The sequence below is a fragment of the Carcharodon carcharias genome, chromosome 14 (genome assembly GCF_017639515.1).
Source record: "Carcharodon carcharias isolate sCarCar2 chromosome 14, sCarCar2.pri, whole genome shotgun sequence".
NCBI classification, from domain to species: domain Eukaryota; kingdom Metazoa; phylum Chordata; class Chondrichthyes; order Lamniformes; family Lamnidae; genus Carcharodon; species Carcharodon carcharias.
The window spans coordinates 113,964,615-113,985,630 of record NC_054480.1 but is presented as its reverse complement, the minus strand read 5'-3'; positions in this window follow the sequence as shown (position 1 = coordinate 113,985,630).

Below are 21,016 nucleotides of genomic sequence, written 5' to 3'. Positions count from 1 at the left end.
CTTGAGTGGAGGCTTGCGAGATCCTGCACAGGTCACCTGTGGAGCCTTAGAAGCCACTGGTGTAAAAATATGAGCGCTGTGGTCACTTTCACGGCCACTGGCAGTGTGTGCCCTCCATGTCCCCGTGGCACCAAATCCTGCAGCTGGTGGCATATGTGACCAATCTGTTCCATAGAAATGCACAGTCTTCAGCAACACTGGTTCTCAGTCATCAGAAGGAATGGCAGGCGCCGTCTCTGGGTCTAACGAGTGCCTATGAATGACGGTTCACTGTAGATCTTCAGCTGTGTGTGCAGCGGGGCCTATCACCCTTTCGTGAGGGAGGTGCTCCGCCCTTTGCCGGTCTCCTCTTCTTCTCTGCTCTCTGTAAGCCATGAGGCATGCCGCTAAATCACCAGGCTCCATGATCCTTATGTTCTGCAGGATCAAAGAGACATACGTGGATTAGCATTGGTGTACTAAAAACATCTCTTGGTTAAGTCTGAAGGCCATTTCACGGATGCAGGAGCGTGCTGGCCATCACGTGCATGACCAGCGTGTTGTGAGCTCATTGGCTGTCCAAAACACCACCTACTTCCACTTGACCAATTGGCAGCAGTTTCGGCCACCGGACTGCATGCTGAGCTCTCAGCTCAGGCACAGTCATTCTCCTAACCTGCACTGCAAGGCTGCACTGTGAGCTTAAACCATAATGAATACTGGTCCAAACCTTATATATATTTTAAATTCTATCATGGGGTGTGGGTGTCGCTGGCTAGGCCAGCATTTATTGCCATTCCTTAATTGCCCTTGAGAAGATAGTGGTAAGCTGCTTGCTTGAACCACTGCAGTCCATGTGGTGTAGGTACAGCCACAGTGCTGTTAGGAAGGGAGTTCCAGGATTTTGACCCAGCGACGGTGAAGGAATGGCGATATATATCCAAGTCAGGGTGGTGTGTGATTGGAGGGGAGCTTCCAGGCGGTGGTGTTCCCATCTATCTCATGCCCTTGTCCTTCTAGATTGTAGAGGTTGTGGGTTTGGGAGGTGTTATCTAACGAGCTTTGGTGAGTTCCTACAGTGCATCTTGTATATTGTACACACTGCTGCCACTGTGCATCAGTGGTAGAGTGTGTGAATATTTGTGGATGGGGTGCCAATCAAGTGGGCTGCTGTGTTCTGGATGGTGTCAAGCTTCTTGAGTGTTGGTGGAGTTGCACTCATCCAGGCAAGTGGAGAGTATTCCATCACACTCCTGACTTGTGTCTTGTAGATGGTGGACAGGTTTTTGGAGGTCAGGAAGTGAGTTACTCGCTGCTGTATCCTGAGCCTCTGACCTGCCCTTGTAGCCACAGTACTTATGTGGCTAGTCCAGTTCAGTTTCTCATCAATGGTAACCCCCAGGATGTTGATAGTCAGTGTTTCAGCGATGGCAATGCCATTGAATGTCAAGGGGTGATGGTTAGATTCTCACATGTTGGAGATGGCCATTGGTTGGCACTTGTGTGGTGCGAATGTTACTTGCCACTTTTCAGCCCAAGCCTGGATATTGCCCAGGCCTTGCTGCATTTGAACATGGACTACTTCAGTATCTGAACAGTTGTGAATGGTGCTGAACATTGTGCAATCATCAGCAAACATCCCCACTTCTGACCTTATGATGAAGCAGCTGAAGTTAGTTGGACCTAGGACACTACTCTGAGGAACTCCTGCAGTAATGTCCTGGAACTGAGATGATTGACCTCCAACAACCACAAATATCTATCTTTGTGCTGGGTATGACTCCAACCAGTGGAGTTTCCCCCCTATTCTCATTGATTCCAGTTTTGCTGGGGCTCCTTGATACCACACTCCGTCAAATGCTGTCTTGATGTCAAGGACAGTCACTCTCACCTCACTCCTGGAGTTTAGCTCTTTTGTCCATGCTTGGGCCAAGGCTGTCATGAGGTCAGGATCTGAGTGACCCTGGCGGAACCCAAACTGAGCATCATTGAGTAGGTTATTGCTAAGCAAGTGCTACTTGATAGTGCTTGATAGCACTGTTGATGACACCTTCCATTGCTTTATTGATGATCGAGAGTAGATTGATGGGGTGGGAATTGGCTGGGTTGGATTTGTCCTGCTTTTTGTGTATAGGACATACCTGGCAATTTTCTACATTTCTGGTTAGATGCCAGTGTTACAAGGGTACTGGAACAGCTTGGCTAGGGACGCAGTAAGTTCTGGAGCACAAGTCTTCAGTATTATTGCCAGAATATTGTCAGGGCCCATAGCCTTTGCAGTGTCCAGCACCTTCAGATGTTTCTTGATATCATGTGAATATAATTGGCTGAAGAAGCATCTGTGATGCTGGGGACCTCCGGAGGAGGTTGAGATGGATCACCCAATTGGCACTTCTGGCTGAAGGTTGTTGCAAATGCTTCAGCCTTATCTTTTGCACTGACGTGCTGGGCTCCCCCATCATTGAGGATGGTGATATTTGTGGAGCCTCGTCCTCGAGTGAATTGTTTAATTGTCCACCACTATTCATGTAAGGATGTGGCAGAACTGAAGAGCTTTAATCTGATCCATTGGTTGTGGGATCGCTTAGCTCCGTCTATCACTTGCTGTTTATGTTTGGCACACAAGTAGTCCTGTGTTGTAACTTTACCAGGCTGACACCTCCTTTTCTGGTGTTGCTCCTGGCATGCCCTCCTGTACTCTTCATTGAACCAGGGTTGATCCCCTAGCTTGGTGGTAATGGTAGAGTGGGGGGATATGCTGGGCCATGAGGTTACAGATTGTAGTTGAATACAATCCTGCTGCTGATGTCCCACAGCGCCTCATGGTTGCCCAGTCTTGAGTTGCTAGGTCTGTTCGAAATCTATCCCATTTAGCATGTTGGTAGGGCCACACAACACGATATTGGGTATCCTCAATGTGAAGACAGAACTTTGTCTCCACAAGGACTATGCGGTGGTCATTCTTACCAATACTGTGGCAGGCAAGTTGGTGAGGATGAGGTCAAATACATTTTTCCTCCTTATTGATTCTCTCACTATCTGCTGCAGACCCAGAGAGGCCCTGGTGATTTTCTGGAAACCACCTGAGATAAGTTTCTATTTTGAACTTTTTTTTTATTGTTTGGGAATAAACTGAAACAGAGGTTGCCCAGCTCACGGTCTCTCTGCCTTGTCTGAAATTCAGTGTAGTTATCAATGTCCAGCTAGAAATCCTCATCTCAATATAACTCATCTGTACTTGGAAACCCGAGAAAAAGCTGAGACGAGAGAAAGATCCCAAGGACATTGATCCCGCTCCATTCTTCTCCATACCGAAGATCCTTTGGTAAGAACTTGCAGACAACTACTGTGACCAGTGATCCATCTTCACATGCAGGAACACCAGATCAACTGCATCACAACCCTTATCCTTTTTCATAAAGCTTTCCCATTGGCCAAGAGGTATTTTTTCCTTAAACTCCAACCTCTGCAGAGACCCTTTTGTTTTGTCCTTTTTCTTGGGATTTAAGGGGGTATACACTTACACTTGCAGATATAAATTATTTGTTAACCAGTTTTTGCAACTTGCTTTTAATAAGCTTTGTTTCATAATAAATCAATCATTCTTTTATGCAGTTTCTAACAATAGCAAAAGTAAATAATTGGCCATTTTGGTGAGTGAATATAACGTTTACGCTTGTGGTACAACCTGTGCAGTAATGGGGTGAGAGAAACTGTATACTCCTCCCATCCTGGTCATAATGGAATAGTGTAATAATTGCTTGTCCTCCTTTCTACCCTTAATTAGCACATCCCTCAGATAATATCACCACCCTCAACACCTCTGTGTCCTTTTGTCTGTGACATCTTTTGTTATCTCCACCTATTACTGGCCCTCTATCCAGCTCTACTTGTCCCGCCCCACCTTAAACTAGCTTATATTTCATCTCTCTTCTATTTTTACTTAGTTCTGTTGAAGGGTCATTCGGACTCGAAACGTTAACTGTGCTCCTCTCTGTAGATGCTGCCAGACCTGCTGAGTTTTTCCAGGTATTTTTGTCTTTGCAGTTAGATGACACTGGGTGGGTTGATATTCAAAGAGGAGAAGCTCAAAACTAGGCCCGTAGCTCATCTTTGACCTTTTTCCATTTGTGGGGCACTCAATATCTATCAGGGGCAGGAATACTTGCTGAGCTGTTTCCTTCTATCGTAGAGACACTGAAGTCAGAATTAGTGTTGCACCAATAACAGAAAATGTTGGAAATACTCAGCCAGCATCTGTAGAGAAAAAAAAGTTAGCATTTAAGGTCTGTGACATCTTATCAGAATGAGGAAAAGTTTGAAATGTAATAGGTTTTAAGCAAGTGAAAGGAGGGAGGGTGGAAAAAAGAACAAAAGGGAAGGTCTGTGAGAGGGTAGAGGGCAAGAGAGATTAAATTACAAAACTTTTCATTGTGCAAAGGCAAAGGGAATGGTAATGGGACGAGAAACAAAAGATATGCCTGAAGAAGTAGCTGCTGTCCAAAAACAAATAGAAGTAAATAAGGGATAAAGAAAAGAAGAAAGGCCAAAGAAAAGTGAAACATAGGAGGGCAGAGGTTACAATCTAAAATTGTTGAATTCAATGTTGAATCTAGGAGGTTTTGATTGTGAGCTGCCAGTCGCCTATCATTTTAATTCTACATTTTTACCCACTCAGGCCCCTCTGTCCGTGGTCTGCTGCACTGTTCCAATGAAGCTCAAAGAACTTCAATCTCTCCTCATAGGATAATTCCTTCATCCTAGGAATCAGTCCAGTGAACCTTCTTTCCATTCCTCTAAGGCAAATATATCATTCTTTCAGCATCTCATCTTCCAACTGAGCACTTCACAGCCTTCTGGACTCAAAGTTCAACAATTTAAGTTTGTAATCTCTAACCCCATTTTCTAATAAGCAGCAGAAATTCTGGGATGTGGGTATTGCAAGCTAGGCCAGCATTTATTGCCCATCCATAATTGCCTTTGAGAAGGTGATGATGAGCTGCAGTCCATGTGGTGTAGGTAATTCCACAGTGCTATTAGGGAGTTCCAGGATTTTGACCCAGGGATGGTGAAGGAACGGAGATATAGTTCCAAGTCAGCATGGTGTATAGCTTGGAACGAAACTTGCATTTGTGGTCCTTGTCCTTCTAGGTGGTGGAGGTTGCAGGTTTGGAAGGTGCTGTTGAAGGAACCTTTGTGAGTTACTGCAGTGCATCTTGTAGATAGTACACACTGCTGCCATTGTGTGAATGTTTAAGGTGGTGGAAAGGGTGCCAATCAAGTGGGCTGCTTTGCTCTGGATGGTGTGAAATGCCTTGCGTGTTGTTGGAGTTGCACTCGGAGGTGGAGAATATTCCATTATACTCCTGACTTGTGCCTTGCAGATAATGGACAGACGTTGGGGAGTCAGGAGGTGAATTGCTTGCCGCAGAATTCCCAGCCTCTGACCTGCTCTTGTAGCCACAGTATTTATATAGCTGGTCCAACAAAGTTTCTGGTCAATGGTAACACCCAAGATGTTGATAGTAGGGCATTCAGCGATGGAAATGCTATTGAATGTCAGGGGGAGATGGTTAGATTCTCTCTTGTTGGTGATGGTCATTAGCTGGCACTTATGTGATGCAAGTGTTACTTACCACTTATTAGCCCAATCCTGAATGTTGTCCAGGCCTTGCAGCATATGGACATGGACTGCTTCAATTTCTGAGGAATAGTGCTGGCCATCAGTGAATATCCCTACAACAGACTTTATGATTAAGGGAAGGATATTGATGGAAGCAGCTGAAGATGGTGTGGCCTAGGACAATACACTGAGGAACTCCTGAAACGATGTCTTGGAACTGAGATAATTGACCTCCAAAAACACAAGCACCTTCCTTTGTACTAGGCATGACTTCAACCAGCAGAATTTTCCCCCCTCATTCCAGTTTTTCTAGGGATTTTTGATGTTACACTTGGTTAAGTGCTGCCTGAAGGCCAAATGCTGCCTTGACGTCAAGGGCAATCGATCTCACCTCGCCTCTGCATTTCAGCTCTTTTGTCCATGTTTGGATCAAGGCTGTAATGACGTCAGGAGCAGAATGGCCCTGGCAGACTCCAAACTAAGCGCCAATGAACAGGTTATTGCGGCATAAGTGCTGTCGATAGAGATTAGACTGATAGAGCAGTAACTGGCCAGGTTGGATTGACTGGCTTTTTGTCGACAGGACATACCTGGGCAATTTTCTTGTCCACAATCCACAAGGCACAAGTCAGGAGTGTGATGGAATATTCTCCACTTGCTTGGATGAGTGCAACTCCAACAACACTCAAGAGGTTCAACACCATCCAGGACAAAGCAGCCTGCTTGATTGGTACCCCATCCATCACCTTAAACATTCAATCTTTCCACATTTCCAGGTAGGTGCCGGTGTTCTGGCTGCACGGGAACAACTTGGCTAAAGGTGCAGCTAATTTTGGAGCACAAGTCCTCAGTACTATTGCTGGAATATTGTCAGTACTATTGCTGAAATATTGTCAGGATCCATAGCTTTTGCAGTATCTGGTGACAATGGGAGTGAATTAAATCTGTGATGCTGGGGGCATCAAGAGGTCATCGAGATGGATCATCCACTCAGCACTTTTAGCTGAAGATGGTTGCAAATGCTTCAGTCTTGTCTTTTACTTGATATGCTGGGCTCCCCCATCATTGAGGTTTGGAATATTTTAGGATAGGAGCCTTAACCTCCTGTCAAGTTAGCTCAATTGCACACCACTATTCACGACAGGATGTGGCAGGACTGCAAAGCTTAGATTGGCTCCATTGGTTGTGGGATCGTTTAGCTCTGTCTATCTCATGTTGTTTGGCACACATGTCGCCCTGCACTGAAGCTTCACCAGGCTGACACATTTTTAGGTATGCCTGATGCTGCTCCTGGCATGCTCTCCTTCATTCTTCATTGAACCAGGGTTGATTCACGGGCTTGATGGTAATGGTATAGCAGGGATATGCTGATCCAGGAGTTAACAAATTGTGGTTGAATACAATTCTGCTGCTGCTGATGATCACTGCATCCATTTAGCACAGTGATAGCACCACACAATGTGATAGAGGTTTCTCAATGTGAAGATGTGACTTTGACTCCACAAGGACTGTGCAGTGGTTACTCCTAGCACTACTGTCATGGACAGAGGCATCTGTGACAGATAGGAAGGCAAGGTCAAGTAGATTTTTCTCCCTGGATCCTTAGAACCCAGCCAGCTCGGTCAGCAGTGGTGCTATTGAGCCAGTCTAGGGGATGGACATTGAAGCGCCCAACCAGAGTGCATTCTGTGCCTTTGCCACCCTCAGTACTTCTTCCAAGTGGTGTTCAACATAGTCTGTAGGACATCTCTCCCAATTTGGGCACAAGACCCCAGATGTTAGAAAGGAGGTCTCTGCAGAGTTGACAGGGCTGGGTGTGCTGTTGGCATTTCCAGTGCCTGGTTGATGCCGGATGGCCTGTCCAGTTTGATTCCTTTTTGACTTTTCTGTATCAGTTTGATATAACTGAGTGACTTGCTAGACCATTTCAGAGAGCATTTAAGAGTCAAGCACGTTGCTGTTGGTCTGGAGTCACATGTAGGCCAGACAAGATAAGAATGGTAATTTCCTTCCCTAAAGATTCATGAACCAGATGGGTTTTTATGACAATCAACAATGATTTTATAGTCACCATTAGTGGAGTCAGTCACATCTTCACATTGAGAAACCTCTATCACATTGTGTGGTGCTATCACTGTGCTAAATGGATGCAGTGATCCATCAGCAGCAGCAGAATTGTATTTAACCACAATCTGTTAATTCCTGGATCAGCATATCCCTGCTCTACCATTACCATCAAGCCCGTGAATCAACCCTGGTTCAATGAAGAATGAAGGAGAGCATGCCAGGAACAGCATCAGGCATACCTAAAAATAAGGTGTCAACCTGAAGCTTCAGTGCAGGGCGACATGTGTGCCAAACAACATGAGATAGACAGAGCTAAACGATCCCACAACCAATGGAGCCAATCTAAGCTTTGCAGTCCTGCCACATTCTGTCGTGAATAGTGGTGTGCAATTGAGCTAACTTGACAGGAGGATACGGTGAAATATGAACCCGTATCCCCAATGCATTAGACTGGGCCTCTGGATTGCTAGTCTAGTGGCATTACGACGATGCCACTGCATCCCCTTAAAATGCTCAATCAGAGCTGCTGTGAACTGCAATGATTGCAGAAAACAAAGGATAGCAACAGACCTTAAAGTCTACTAGATTAAAAGCAAAATACTGCAGATGCTGGATATCTGAAATAAAAACAAAGTACTGGAGAGAGAAAGAGTTAACATAGGAACATAGGAGGAGTGGGCCATTCAGCCCGTGAAGCCACTTCTGCCATTCAATATGATCATGGTTGACCATCCACTTCAATGCCTTTTTCCCCCCCACATTATCCCCATATCACTTTATGTCATTGGCATTTAGAAATCTGTCAATCTCTACTTTAAACATACTCAATGACTCAGCTTCCACAGCCCTCTGGGACAGAGAATTCCAAAGATTCACAGTGCTCTGGGTAAAAAAAATTCTCATCTCAGTCCCAAATGGCTTCCCCCTTATTTTGAAATTATGTTTCCTAGTTCCAGACATCTTATTGACATCTGCCCTGCCTATCCCTTTAAGTATTTTGTAGGTTTCAATAAGGTCACCTCTCATTCTTTGAAACTCTAGAGAATACAGGCTCAGTTTCCCCAATCTCTCTTCATAGTACAGTCCTGCCATCTCAGGAACAAGTCTGGTGAACATTCAGATATAAAAACAAAATTCTATACAACTGAGGACTTCTCTACTCCTGTACTCAAACGGTCATATGATAAAGGGTAACATACCATTATCCTTCTTAATATCCTGCTGCACCTACACGTTAGCCTTCAGTGACTTATTGACGAGGACACCCAGTCCTTTTATACATCTATACTTTCTAATCTCTTACCCTTTAAGAAACACTCTTCGCATCTGTTCCTCCTTTCAAAGCGGATAATCTCACATTCTTCCACATTTCAGGTCCAAGATGATTCTCCTGTGGAACTATTTTGAACATCTGAATAGTTCCAAAGGCTCACATTGGACTTCAACCATTAACTCGGTTTCTCTGACCACAGTTGCTGCCAGAGCTGCTGAGTTTTTCCCAGCACTTTGTTTTTATTCATTCGGGCATTTGCCACGTTCATTCTTGAAACAGTATTGTTTTATTATTGTTATTAATAGTTTATTAAAGTCAACTACCTTCATAACCAGCACTCTCTCCAGCACTTTGTTTTTACTTCAGCTATCCAGCATCTGCAGTATTTTGCTTTTAATCTAGTGGACTTGAAGGTCTGTTGCTATCCTTTGTTTTCTACAGCCATTGCAGTTCACAGCAGCTCTGAGTGCTGCCCGCGATCGGCTCTACACCACAATTTCACACTGGCGGGCCAATTAAAGCCTGCCCAGCGTGGAACACGAGTGGCAGTGCTCAGCGCTGCCTGTGTGGGCGAGGGGAGGACGAGTAGTCTGAGCGCGATCTTCGCACATGCATGCAAAAGGGCACTTCAATCTCCTTGAGGAACGGAGCTGCCTCAGGGAGACGAAACAGTGTTTAATAAAAATAATGAAGGAAATAAAATTGTCATAAAACATGACCCATTATGTGACTCTGTCAAATGAGCTGGGACACGTTTTTGATTCAAAAATAAAATTTTTATTTGATGTTTATTTGCCCGTGGGTGAGGTTTCCTAAAAAATGTAAATGCCGCTTGGCCTTTTTATCTGCCCGCCAACCATTAGGTTGGACGGGCAGCGTAAATTTGAATTTAATTAGCTTCTTGATGAACTTAATAGGTCTTTTAATTGTCGGAGGGTGCGCAGCCAACTCTGGTGTGCGCCTGCCAAATGAAATATCGTGAGACTGTGCATCGGGCACATGCCCACACACTGAGCATAATATTCTGCCCCAGGTCTCCAATGGCAAGGGAGAGGACTCCTGCATAGGGCGCCCTCCAGTGGGTACCTCCATCACCAGATAGCAACACAATGGTGGCAAAGGCAAGGTGAAGGGTGTGCAGCAGCAGCCCATATAGGAAAACCCCTCCAAGCCAAGTTAAAAGACATGAAGGGCATTTCTGCAACGCAGCTCATGTTGTGGGGCTCCGGCTCCCAAGAGAGGGTTCGAGCCAATGTGGAGTTTTGTCCATGCAGGGGTTCAGTCAGACAGGAGTCTACCGCACACCTAAGTCTCCTTGAGACCTCGTATGACATTGAGGCTGAGCATGACCTTTCTAAGGTCATGGATGACATTGGCCACGAGCCAGACATCCACCTGCAGGATTCATCTAGCTCAGTCCTCCGCCACCCAGCACATCCCTGATTCTGGTCATGCCAGTGGCCACAGCCCTCCCTTCCACCAGCCACATGAAATGGTATTGGTGGAGGTGTGGATTCCTGAGCAATGGCTCTCTGACAATAGCCACTACTCCTGATAGGGGAGAGCTGCAGCAGAAGGCGAGCATGTTCCAGGCTTTGATCATGTCCTGGTAAAAGACAGGCAATGCCTGCAAGGAGCCACAAAGGTCTATAAACAGGAGCTGCCCATCATAATTCAGACCGTGCACCTGGCGGAAGAAATACATCGCTTGGGCACACCATCTAGGAAGGTGCTCCACTTAAAGGGATTGCTGCAGGGCCTGAAGGTGGCAAGTCGCCACCTGGGGGAGTAGGTATACCTCCTTAAGCGGGAGACTCAGAACCTCAGCCTTTTGCCCTGGAAGAAATCAATTAGCATTCTCTGGATTTTTGTAACAAACTCTGGGGGAGGGTCAAAGTGACCAGCCGGTACCACAAAATGGCAGCAATCAGCTGGTTTAGGACCAACACTTGACCTCTGTAGAACAGTACTCAGATTAGTCCTGTCCAGCGCTGCAGGTAAGTGGTGACTTTGGTCTCCACCTCCTGCTGGTTTGCCAGCCAGGATTCCTCAGCAGGGGAGAGATGGATCCCCAGGTAGAGGACATTCACCTGGAGCAGGACCAAAGGCCCGAGCTCCTCTGGTAGGGGGTCCATCCACCACTAGCCAACCAGGAGACCAGAACACTTGTCCCAGCTGATCCTAGCAGAGGACAGAGCAGAGTAAACTTCCTGGCGCTCCTGCATCCTCTGCCGGTCAGCTGGGTCAGTGAACATGAGGAGCACGTCATCAGTGTAAGATGAGAGAACCAGCCCAATACCTGGCCCATGCAGAACCAATCCCAATAACCTCCTCTGCAAGAGGCACAGGAAAGGCTCCACACAGACAGAATATAATTGACCAGACGGGGATTAGCCCTGATGCACTCCTCTCACAAAGCGAAGGGGTGCCATCAGGAACCCATTAACATTAATTAGACATTCTGCGGCAGTGTGCAGAAGTCAGATCCGGGAGATGAAATGTGTCCTGAACCAGAATTCTCCCTGAATAAATATTCATGATCCACCCTGTCAAACGCCTTCCCCTGGTCAAAAGACGGGAAAGAGCATGACAGACCAGTCCTCTAGGATAGATGGACTATGTCCCAGACCAGATGAATGTTATCAAACATGATCCAGCCCGGGACCTTGTAGGGCTGGTCGGGGTGGATCATGCAATCTAACAGGTGCCAAGGCGAGAAGACCTTGCCCTGGCAAAGATCTTGTAATCTGTGCTGAGGAAGGAGACCGGGCATCAGCTCTTAAGATGGTAGAGATTCCCCCCGCTTAGGCAGCAGGGTAATGATGGCCCTGCGCCACAAAAGGGGCACCTCCCTGGTCGTGATACACTTCCCAGTACCCCCCCATGTCCCAGTACGCCCTGAAGAACTCTTGTCAATCTGTCCAGCCCTGGGGATTTGCGCCTGGAGAAGCCATCGAGGGCGCCGGTCAACTCTTCCAGACTTATAGGGGAGTCAAGATTTCCGACGCTCCCCGGGGTGACCTGCGACAGGTCCTCCCACAAAACTCAGAGCATCCTCGCTGGATGGATCCAGAGAGAACAGAACAATGTAGTAAGCTCTGACATGAGCCCCAATACCTTCCAGATCGGAGACAAAGGATCCTTCATTGGCCAGCAGCATAAGGAGCTGCTGATGGACCTTGTGCCTTTTTTCCAGCGAGTAGAAGGGGGAGCCGCAGTCTAGATCCTGGTGGAACCAGATCCGTGACCTCGTGTACGCGCCGCAAGTTGCAGATCCCGCAGCACTCTTCTCTTCATACAGGGCCGGGTCCTCATCGGGCTAAACAAAATGTGACTCCAGGTCGAGCATCTCCTTCTCCAACTCCTCCAACATTTCCATCTCTTTGTTGACCCTCTCGTGTATCCTGAAGGAGCTCACGGATAAGTGTCTTGGCCACATCCCACCATAGGCTCATAGAGGGGAAGCCTCCTCACTTCTCCAGCCGGCCCAGAAACAGAAGAACGAGTCCAGGAACCGTTCGTCCTCCAGCAGCAGGTTAAAATGCCAGTACGCGAACCCTATCAGAACGGAATGAGTTCCGCCCACACCAGGCGGTAGTCCGAGCATGACACCTGCTGTGCAGAAGCCGAAGAAATGCAAGACACAAATGGCTTGGAAGCATAAAGGTGGTCGAGTCTGGATGCTCCGACTCTAGGAGAAAACGTTGAAGTCAGGATGAAGTTGCCAGGCATCCACAAAGTCGAAGGGCCTGACTAGGTCCCTCAACTTATTCACCCCTAGTGTGTGATGTTGAGTACCAAGACTGTCCCCGGCCCTGAGGGTACAGTTGAAAGCCCCCTAAGAACAATGCATTCACCCACGTCGATGGAGAAGAGAGGAGTGGACACTTCTTCAATGAAGCTCATTTGCTGCTGTACATAGAGGGGAGCGTACACATTCACAAAGTGAAGCGATGCTTCCCCTGGCAAACAGTAAGATGGCAACAACTGGTTTGGCACAGGCTCACTGACCCCCAGGACCTCAGGCTGAAAATGTGGGGCCAACAAGATAGTCACCCCGCCAGAATACAAGGCTAGGTGACTCGTGTGGACGCCCCCTTGCCATTCCAGGAGTCACATAGCTTTGTCTCCTGGAATGGTGTAGGTTTCCTGCAGGAAGCACACCGCATACTTCCTGTCCCTGAGGACTGAGAAGTTCTGGAACCTGCGCTGTGATTCTCTGCTCTCGTTGATGTTGAGGCTAGCTATGGTTATTTTCATTGTCAGATGTATTTTCAATCATCAGCAACACCTACTGAAGTGCAGGAGAGGAGTGCTAAGCCTTCCTCCCCTTCAGCAGCCCAGCGAGAAATGTATGGAACTGCCACTTGGTGTTCTGGTCCAGCCTGGGCAGACCAGAACACCAGCGGAAAAGAATGCCACCAGTCCAAGGCTGACTGGAACCTGTGTCGGTGACTGCGATTACTCGCCAAAAATCCTGGTGGTCCCCCACAGGGATGAAGGGGGGAGTCAACAGCGGGTACCAGAGGCCCCATGACCTCACCTGGCTCCAATGACTCAAGTTCATCACTGATGCTCACTAGCAATGCCTATCCTCCTCCAGGTGACCACCTCTCGCTTCCCACCCCTCCTCAACATTGGGTATGGGGGCTGGTTCGGAGCCGCCAGACAGCTCTACCTGATCCTACCCCCAGGATCAAGGGCAGAGGGGTCCTCTCTGGTTTCCTCTGGGGGTTCTGGGCCACAGGGCGATGGCGGCTGAGAACCCCGCTCCTCCGCAGGCACTGGGGTGCCTGGAAATCCAGAAAAAGCTCTGGACCTAGGGTTGGGAAAGAGCTGTAGGTCTTCCTCACCACCACCACACCCAATGATCCAACGTCAGTGGTGCCACCACAGTCCCCTGGCAGGTCAGCAGGTGCCTCAGGGTTACAGGGTGGCCGTGGGCAGGGTGCTGCTGGCGGGACTGCACCATAACCTCAGGGCACCATGGCAATATTACTCGTTTCACCCAGAGGGTAGGGCGAGGGTTCGCATGGTAGGGAGGGCAAGGATGCCACTGCCTCTCCACTAGAGGAGGGGGTGACGTGCTTGACCCCCACGCAATAAGGTCCTCCATACCACTGGGTGGCACCTCTTCCAGGCGAGGTTTGGGGCTGGTGATACCTCCATGTCAGAGGACCCCCTCTCCTCGTCCTCCGAAACCCTGCCCTCTGTGATTTAGGCATTTTGACTGTGCAAAATTATCACCGGTTCAGGAGCAGGGGCCTCACCGCCGCTGGACCCGGAAGCACGCACGGGGACGCTGACAGGCCTTGCACTTGGCACCGAGGCGCTAACAGGCCTGAGATCGCGTGCTCTACCAACGCCGGTCCCAGAGGTGTCATTTTTCCTTGAGCCGGTGTTTAGAGGGGTGTCAGGTTGGGGTTTGGGGCTGAGGAGGTGCCTCAGAGTTTTTAGACTTCCTCCCCACTGCCGATATCGCTCCCCCTTATAGGGGAGATGGAGTGGTGGTAGGGGGAACGTGCAAGGGTGCCAGCTGCGGCCATCTGGTTGATGTTGGCAGCCTTGGAGCAGCAGCAGGAGCTGGAGAGGCAGCTGCTCCTGTGTAGGTCTTACTAGGCCCCACCACCGAGTGACAATGGGATCATCGTCGCCTTCTTAGGCTTTAGCTATACCCACCCCGAACTTGGTATTATTAAGAAAAAGATTATCTCTTGTGAGGTAAATAGGTGGAATGATAGGTCTCTCCTTATCTGTATGGATGGTTGTTTTGAGAGGGAGTGGGAGAAAGACAGAGAGAAATGGAAATAGAGATGGGAGGGAAGGTTAAAAGGGTAGGTGAGTGCCACAGGTATTTGATGGAGGAGAGCCTCTTGATGGTATTGGTCTTCTGGCAGGGCGCCTGTCTGGGCAGCACCAGCTGACCGAGGTACAAAGCTAACAAGGGATTACAGCGGTGTCTTCAATAGGCTTCTGATCTCACAGCCCTCCCCTCTTTCGATTGCGTGACCCCCTCCCCTTACAATCGGTCTTTTAAACATCTGGCGAAAGTTCTTTCAGGCACCCACCTCAGGGTGTAATAAAGTCCCTTTCTTCCTTTGTAAAGATATTGTGGTCTTTGGCTTCCAGTCTCCCTGTGCCTGTCTCTCTCCTCTCCTTTAGGTCTCAGGCCCTGCCCTGCAGCAGTCAGGAAGCAGCAAAGGTTTCAAGCAGGCCTCCACAGCACAGCAGTCAGCAGGACAAAGTTTGGAAGAGGCTTGAGCCAGTTGCAGGCTTTTAGAAACAGGAGTCGGTCAGCAGCAACTAACAGCCAGGCAGTTAAGCAGACAGGAACAAGCTTCCCTTCAGGAGGTAATGAAATATACAGTTCTCTTACTTCCTTTGTAAAGATATTGTGGTCTTTGGCTTCCAGTTTCCATGTGCCAGTATCTTTCCTCCTCTCTTTTAGGCCTCAGGCACCACCCTGCAGCAGTCAGGAAGCAGCAAAGGTTTCAAGCAGGCCTCCGCAGTACAGCAATCAGCAGGACAAGGTTTGGAAGAGGCTTAAAGCAGCAGTAGACTTTTTTTTTTAAGGAACAGCAGACAGTCAGTCATCAACAGTCAGCAGTTAGGCATTAAGCAGGCAAGAACAAGCTTCCCCTCAGGATGTACTAAAGTCCTCTTACTTTCCAGTCTCCCTGTTCCAGTCTCTCGCCTCCTCTCGTCTCCCCTAGACCTCCGGCCTGGAGGCCTGCCCTGCAGCAGCCAGGAAGCAGCAAAGGTTTCAGCAGGCCTCCACAATACAGCAGTCAGCAGGACAAGGTTTGGAAGAGGCTTGAAGCAGTAATAGGCTTTTTAGGAACAGTGGTTAGGCAGTCAAGCACAGGCTTCCCCTGACAAGGCAGGAAAGCCAAGTCTTGACTCCTCCTTCATCAACAGGATGAACTGAGAGCAAACAGCTCAGCAGAGTCACTGACCCTCTCTCTTTACCCAGCAGTTCCTCACCAACACACACCTGTTTCCAATGCTGGAGAGCATGATGATTGCCTAACAAGTGCAGTTAACAGGCCATCACCTCCAACCCCTACCTCACCATATGTCACTGCTAATGCCATTTTTAAGTGTACAACCTGTTTAGCAATGTAACTGCCATTAAAAGTGAAGCCTCCCGCTGCTGGTTGCTATTCTGCTCTCCCTCGTCCAGGTTTATCCAGTGTCCGGGTGTCGATGGAGATTTCCAGCCAAGTGGAGACGTTGGCCAAGCCAGAGATAAATGTTACATGTGGGATATACAGACTCAATGAACTTTTATTACCTCACAAAACAAAAAAAAGCAGCCTGTCCTTTCATAATTTAAGTGTGCAATCTTCCAAGCAGGCTCTGTGCCTAAAATTGAAATTGAAAGCAGATTATTGCCTGGTGTAAAAGCCCTCCATTCTGATATATTGCTCTTTTCTCATTTTATTACTAAGGGTCAGAGCTTCCTGAACTTCCTTCCTTCACTATGTGACTTTGTATTGCTTTCACAGCTTTTATGCATCCCAAAATGTGTCATGATCAATATTTTACTAAAGCCGCTTATATGTCTTACATTCTTCCTTTTCCAGAATTCTTGCTGTGCTAAAGATAAGGCACGCACACACCGCAACTCCTAATCTTAGCTCATCTTTCTCTGGACCTCAGCTACTTCCTCCTTTGTGTTATGCTCTTCTGGGCAGTGAGTACAACCTTGGGCAGCCTCATAATTACATCAAAATTGGTCATTTGACAACATCACTTCCCAGCAGAAAATTATTGGGAATAAAACTGCTGCCTAATTTTCCCTCTTTCTAATCAAGGGATACATAAACAAACTGCAGCACCCAACTGTCACTCTACCCAAGATCAGTTAACCAAATACAGGTGAAGCATCAAAACTCACATGTTGTGCATATAAGGAGACCATAATAGGTTCTGCAGTCATCCAGGTGGCAGCTTGGCTCAGCGATGGCACAATTACCTGAGTTGGACCTTCAGCACTCCTTCAACACTCTGGAATGTTGGAGTTGCCATTTTTCAGGTGCGATGAGAAACTGAGGCCCTGTGTTCAGCTGAATGTGAAAGGTGCAGTGGGATTTTTTCCAAACAAAGAGTAGGGGGCTTTCTTGCTGCCCTGTCCATTTTTCATTCCATCACAAAACAGATTAAATGCTCATTTATTTCTTTGGTTTTGTGGGACTTTAGAATATGTAAATTGGCTGCAGCTTTGCCTACAAAATAACAAGTACATTTCAGAAAAGGTAAAATATTGGTCATGAATCATTTTGGGATGCATAAGAGATGTGAAAGCAATACAGAGTTGCAAGTTCTCTTTTTTTAAATTTATTTAGGAAGATATATAAACAGAAGAGCCAAAACACTAGAACCACCTTGAAACTGATATTTAGAACACAACATTATTTCAGCGTGCACTGAAATAAAGAGATGCTGGAAATACAGTGCAGACCCATTCCGCATCCGGAAAGGGGAAAAGGCATATGACGACTCTCCTAAATTGGATGCTAAGTCCACTATTGGACTAAATTTTAAAAAAGGATAGAACAGGCAACAATGATAAGTCAGAAACATTATTTCCAATTTTCTGGTATTCATATTTTTTGTACTTTTTGAAAACAATCTTGGATTTTTTGCTCCACGGTAAAACAGGATGTTCATAATGTGAACGCAACCACAGCAATAATCCACAGCACAGGGATAACTGGTAGCAGTAAATTGGGCAGCATTGAGCAAGTGATATTGGATCATTCAGCCATTGTCCAATCACTCATCTGGTTAGCTTGTCATTCCCTCAACATTACTGATCAAGCTTGTGCCTGCTTCCTTTTACACTGAAAATCCAATCACACTCAATTTATGTTACTGGCAATCTTCCTCCAGCCCACAACCTTTAAAAACAAGAAGTAGTGTTTAATTTACTCTGATTTGTTATGTCTCCTGTCTCATTACTTTCAATGACATCCTGCACCATAGGACATGGTATTTCATCTGTCACCTGATTAATAGCCTGCCTCCACTTCAGCGAGCACAGAGATCACACCTTGTAGAAACAGTGCATGAAGTGCGTATCAGGCCTCACTGATGGTTAGATTTGGCACGTTGATTGTGTACTTCAAATAAACGTACATTATATTTTGTGGAGCTTATGGTGTTATTGCTGTCTTGTGCGATGTCACCGACATCCATGCACCCTCAGTGGGCTGCCAGTGAAGGCCACATTTGGTCATCTCCTCTACTGTGTCAGTGTGGGTGCAGAGTCTAGGCACTAGGCAATGGTGAGTGATATGGAGATGGTGATATCCTGTCAAAGTGATTGAGAGTTTTTAATTAGACAGGCATTGAATGGACATCATGGTTGCAGGAAGAGGGTGCGAATGAGATTGTGTCAAGCCCCTCGCACATCTTTCAATGACTTTTGCCTCTGATGCAGGGGACTCATCATTCTGTTCTGTCTGTTCTGCCCCCTCCTCCAAATCACCCTCATCGGATAAGGAGTGGTGCTCATCTATAACATTCTGATGCAAGGCCTCCTCCTTCTGCAGTGCTAAGTTGTGCAGAGCACAGCACAGCACAATGATGAGAAATCCACACTGGGGCATAAAGCATCACCTCACCGTATCAGTCCAGACAACAGAATTTCATCTTTAGGAGGCCAATTGTCATGACAGCGGGTCATATTCCCGAATTACTTATGGACATATCGGAACTTTTAGTAAGACGTGTGTTTTTCTTTAAAAAAAAGATATACTAGCAAAAGCTGTCTGAGGCTGTAACCACCTACTGGAAATTTCCTTTGCGAATTACACTTGGCTACCTAGTCCAGAGAACAGAATGTCACACCTAAAAAGGTGTCAAGACCTGCTTCAGGCAGAGACACTTCAAGGGAAGAGATGCCAGGCAAAAACTGAACTGTATATCTCCTGTGGTTGTGGAAATAATGGAGGCTGATTACCAAATCAGTTAAAACCATCCCATGTTGGGTTATATCCCAGACTGTGGACAAGGTCTGAGTTGAAAGAAAGCAGTTTCTGGGCAAAAGACATGTTTGTTTTTTCCCTTCCAAAATACACAAGAAAGGGCCTAAAAAACCAACTGCAGCTCTGGTCTGTGTACTAGTTTTGGTGTTCCAGGCCTGGTGTGGTGTGCAAAGGTGGGTTGTGAAGGTCACAGCAGAAGATCAACTAGACATCCCTGCACTTGCAGGTAAAAAAAAAAGTCCCCTCTCTCTGATTGTTGGAGGCAAGTCACAAGTCAGCAAAGCCACAGTTAAAAAGGTACAGGACAACTCCTTTCAGCTAACCTGCAAAACCAAGAATCGCCAAACCAACTGCTCAACTATCAAATGCAACTCTACCAGAATCATCCAACTTAACGGCTGCAACTTTTCGCCATCTACGCCTCATGGAAAAGCCAAAGACTGATTCGTATCTTTTTAAACTTTTATTTTTGGACCCAATTTCTCATTTCTAATTTGCGTATATATTGCATTATTATTATTATTTTTTTCTTGCACTTTTGTAACTAATAAACTCACTCTTGGACTCAAGAAAACCTGATTAAACCGGCTCCTTTTAAATCCAACTGGGTTGGACTGGGAAAAGGATGGGATCCTTTTTAAATTAACCTTGCATTGACCAACCGAAGGGGTTGAACAAAGAAGGGGAGCCAGTTCATCCCTCCTCACCCGGGAACATCATAATTTGGGGTATCTCATCCGGGATCATAAATTGGGGGCATCTTGCCCGGGGACTGTTCAGTGTTCACTTGGGTCAACCTGTGGTAGACATTGTAAAAGCTCCTCACCAGCATCAGTAACTATGTCTTTAGTGGGTATCCCTTGTCCCCAAGGTGTGTGGAGGTGGGGTGTGTGCCAGAACAGTTGTGGCACTAGTATTGTCGAAATATGCATGTGTTAGGCTGCTCCCAAGAAATGAGACACACACTTGCAGCATGCGCTTTCGGTGGTTGCAGACCTGAAGAAAGTTGATGGAGTTGGAAGACCTTCCTGTTTATGTTGGCTGGTTCGTGGGAGCCTTAATGGTCACATGGGTCGACCTTACACTTGGCAGAATCCTCTGATGGACCTCTCTGCCTGGCTGTCAGGGTCAGACTGACATTGGTGACCTCCTTGAGCTGCTGCCTGGGAGATCCTACACATGCCCTCAGTGGGTCCCTGGAAAGAGCCAGAAGTGTAAAATTCAAAGCAATGGTCATCTTCAGGGCCTCTGCCAGCCTCCTTTAACAGTCACAGTCTTCACTGACACTGTCACTCCAACATCTACAGGTAGTTTAAGCGAGTCCGGAACACTAAGGGCCGCAGTTGGGCCATTCTTGGAATGGGTCACCTGCAGTCAGTTCACCGTGAGCCTTTCCGTGGCTTGCCCAGCTAGAGGCTGGCCCTCTGCTGCAGTTGTGCCATAGGAAGACATTCTCCCTTTCTCTGTGCCACTCCTCCACATGGGAGCCCAGGAAGACTGGGTGCATGGTCCCACAGTCAGTGGTCTCTCCCTCATTCATGTGCTGCAATTGAAGGCAACTTGCCCTAAGACCCTGTCCTTGTTATTCCCTTTGACCCAGCAACAATGACCCTCTGCATGCCTCGCCTGAATGCCATAACCATAATCTGCTCCCACTGTTCTTGTGAGCCCAACAGCACAATACTGACCCTCAGCTGCTCTGAGCCCAACAATAGGCTCTTGGCCCTCATGCACTCCAGTAATGACCTCTTGGGATTGCACCCACCCTCCAACCCGTCTTCCAATGTCAAGGAAAACTTAAGCCAATCATCATTTGGCTGACTGCCACAGGCAAACCTGATGCCTTGCCTCAATGCTGCCAGCTTTATGCAGTCAGGATCTGATAGTCTGTGATTCCTGTGTGTTGCTCAATTCCAAACCCTGCACTAAATCGCAAATGACAGCATTTAGGTCAGACTAAATTACCTTGTCAACAAGCACAATTGCCTTCCTGCTGCATCGTAGCAGCGACATTGACTTGGAGATTTCTCACCACTGGTAGAATGTAGACCCAACATCACACCGTCAAGGTTCTGTTCCAGT